The sequence below is a fragment of the Nannospalax galili genome, unplaced genomic scaffold (genome assembly GCF_000622305.1).
Source record: "Nannospalax galili isolate Female #2095 unplaced genomic scaffold, S.galili_v1.0 scaffold378, whole genome shotgun sequence".
In the NCBI taxonomy this organism is placed as follows: domain Eukaryota; kingdom Metazoa; phylum Chordata; class Mammalia; order Rodentia; family Spalacidae; genus Nannospalax; species Nannospalax galili.
The window spans coordinates 791,349-794,995 of record NW_008341875.1 but is presented as its reverse complement, the minus strand read 5'-3'; positions in this window follow the sequence as shown (position 1 = coordinate 794,995).

The window sequence follows — 3,647 nt, the reverse complement described above, 5'->3', positions numbered from 1 at the left end:
GGGATCCTTGACGTTGGTGAATTGTGACCTTCCCTCAGGGAGAACAAGGCCTGGAATTCCAAGTCAGGGACCGGTATAAATTGTTTGAGCCACTTTATAGTCCCACAGAGTTCTTGGAGCTCAGTCAAGGTATATGCAGTTTTTTGTAAGATGGAAGTATTAAGCGGTTTAATTACTGTATCTATATGGTAGCCAAGGAATGTGAAAGGTTGGATGTAGTGTAACTTGTCTCATGCAATGTCGAGACCTAGACATTCCAAATTGGCAAGCAGATTGGGTATTGCAGCCTGTAAAATATTGTGAGATTTGTGTGCTAGCAGTATGTCGTCCATATAGTGGATGACAATTAGGTCCTTGGTGACATTGGTGAAGGCCTTATTAACATATAATTGACAGGTTGTGGGGCTATTTTTCATACCCTGTGGTAGTCCCTTCCATTGGTATCTCTTGGCTGTTCTTTGAAAGTTGGGCTCCCACACTGTGAAGGCAAAGTGACGTCTATCTTTTTCGCTAGGGGGATTTAGAAGAAACAGTCTTGGATATCAAGTACTATGATATGATGGGATGGGGGGTAGGCTGTAGGGTGTGGTAAGCCCGCTTGTAGGGAGCTCATTTTTTCCATGTGGGTATTGATTCCTCTAAGATCTTGAAAAAGTCTGTATTTCACCAATTTCTTTTTAATAATAAATATCGGGGTATTATGTTTACTGAGAGAGGGCTCAATGTGGCCAACCCTCAATGTTTCAGCTACCAAATTTTTGAGGGCAGATAATTTTGGTTCTATTATAGGCCACTTGTCTATCCAAATGGCATCATTAGAGACCCAGGTGTTGGGGATCAGCTTGGGGGCCAAGATTACAGTCGATCCCAGGCAGGCAGTGGCCATTAGGATTGGGGGTGTTGGCCAGGGTGTTGTCCTTTCCCTAATAGACCCAAGTTATCATGGAGCATAATATCATCATAAAAGGTGCTGTCATCCGTGTTCAGGACTGCACCCACGTCCTCTAGGATGTCTTGGCCCCATAAGTTATGGGGAATGTCCACTACTATGGGGGTAACTGTGCCCTGGTTCCCATCCAAGTCCTTCCAATATAGTGGACGTGCAACCAGCTTGGCACCTTGTGTGCTGCTAACTCCTTTTATTGGTGGGCCTGGCCAGTATTTCCAGTGAAAGAATTTAAGGGATTCAGTTTCTAATATAATGGTGACATCAGGCCCTGTGTCTACTAGGCCCTTTATGGCAGCTCCATCTAGGAACAGGGTCATTAGTGTGGAGCGGTTGAGGATTGGGAGAATCCATAATATCTGTCTCATTTCCCCTCTTGTGGGTGGGGCTGAGAGGTGCCCTGGGTGGAGTTTATAAGAGCCGAGTCCAGTTGAGGCAGTGACCTACCGTCTTTAACCCAATGGAACCCTTTTATGCACTTGGGGCAGAGAGTCTTGGGATGGCCTGTGCCTCTTGAGCAGTGGCTACGAAAGTGGCCAAGACCCCCACAGTTCCAGAAGCCTTCCCGGGCACCAAAGTGGGCAGGTTTTCCTTGCGACAAAAGAGTCTCCAAGGAAGTGGTCAAAGCCTCATTAGGGCCAGCCATGGGGTCCAAGTCTCTTGTAGCGAGTACCCATTTGTGAATGTTTTCATTGTGAACAGCCACAATAGCACTACAAGTAGGGGTGTTTAGGCCCTCCCAAGTTAACTGTTTGATAAGCACCTCTCGAGTGTGTCCAGACTTCACCCTCTGCTCTACTGCCTCAGTGACACAGGTAAGGAAGTCCGTGAAGGATTCCCCTGACTGTCGAATCAAATTATGGAAAAAGACTTGTGGGTCATGAGGGGAGCAACATTTAAGGGCCTTACAGGCCAAGTCAGAAACTTGGTGAAAACAGGCATGAAGGCCAATAGTAGGCTGGGAGATGGGGTCAGTATATTGTCCATGTCCTGTGAGCATGTCTAACGTAATGTTGAGGCCATATGCGAGATTTAGGCATGCCTGGTTTTCAGCCTGATTGTCATAGGCTGTGAGCCAGTTTAGAAAGACTGAAGGTTCTAAGACTGCCTTTAGTAAGTTATACCAATCATAGTGGGTTTGTAAATGTAAGGACTACTGGTGAAGAACTTGTTAGAAATATGGGGAGTCAGAGCCCAATTGCTCAGCTGCCTTGTGGATAAGAATGAGGTCAGCAAGTGGGGTGGGCAGCCATGGATGCTGCACCACATCAGGGCCGATGTTAACCTGAAATGGGGACAAAGGCGGGTGAGGCTTTAAGGAGGGCAGTCTAGGAGGGAGGAGTATGTTGGCAGATGAAGGGGTGGGATGGTTATGTGGGGAGAGAGAGTAACTCTTTCCACAGGTAATGGAGCGGGGAAATTTCTGGGCATGGTAGCTCTAGGAGAGTATCCTGAGATATAGGCAAAGGAGCTCCTTCCTTATTGGAAGTGGGCACAGAGGCAGCGTCCACCTCTGGGTCAAGGAGGTCTGGGGTTGAGGTAATAGCCAGATCTACATTAGATTGCTCCCGGGAGTGTTTGTTGTGGGCCGAGATGACTTCCTCAGGAGAGGAGGACTTAAGGCTCGCAATGATGGCTAGGAGGATTGGTACGAATGATGCAGGAAGAGTGATCCCTGACACAACCTCCCTTTTTCAGGCCAGGAAGAGGACCCGCATCCATGTGTCAGGGTCCCAGATGTTTTCAGGGGAGACCCATGGAGCCAAATTAGTGGCTTCATCCCAAAAGTGTTCGATATCTTTTGGTTTCACTTTCAACCCTCTGGTTTTAAGGAGCACCTTGAGTGCTGCTGTTTGTGGTTCCCTGCGTTGTGGTGGTAAATTGCCCATTGTGGGAGGGTCTAGCAAAGGGGAATTCACTGCAAAAGTAGAAGATGAGGGTGACTACCAAGAGGGCACAAAGGAAGCAAAGAAGCACAGTGAGCCACTTGGATGTAAACTGCCCCGACATGTAAAGCTGTATCAGATCCAAATGTCTTGTACTCAGTGAGGGACTTCTGGAGGCCATGACACCTCCAGCCATATGCTCGTATGGTGTCTCCGGGATGGGCAACAAGGTGACCCAAAGCCTGGGTTTTGGGTGGATCAGCCCTTATGTGAACTCACAGGGACAAGCCAAGATGGGGGAGGTGCTGACAAGGGCTTCAGGACCACGTAGTGGAGTGTGCCTCCCTGATCTAACAAACTAGTCCAACAATAAAGACAACACACAGGGTGGAGGGGACAGAGGAGGGGGCTTCTCACTACCCTCGAGCAGCCAAAGAAACAGACAAATCCAGGGGCCTACTTACAGAATGAACTGAGGTTCTGGGTGTCACCAATACGGTATGCAGGGGGTCCTTGTTCAGGCACCAGGTGTTGTGGGTTCTCCTCAGGCCAGCTGTGAAGACCCTGACCAGGATTGGGTGCCCTGATGATTAGGAGGGCAAGAGGTGCAGAGTCAACACACAGAAACTGGGAGTCCAGTAGAAGCAAGCACTAGGTGAGGTCCTGCTGGCTCATTTAATGCAGGAGGGAGCAGGCCTTATATTTCCCTTTTCTCTGCCCCCAAGTCCCTTTAGTCAGCATACTATTTTCTGTTTGGTCCGTGCCACGCAGTCTGCCAGCAGTTACTGGGCTCGTGAGTAGGGTACAGAGGCTTG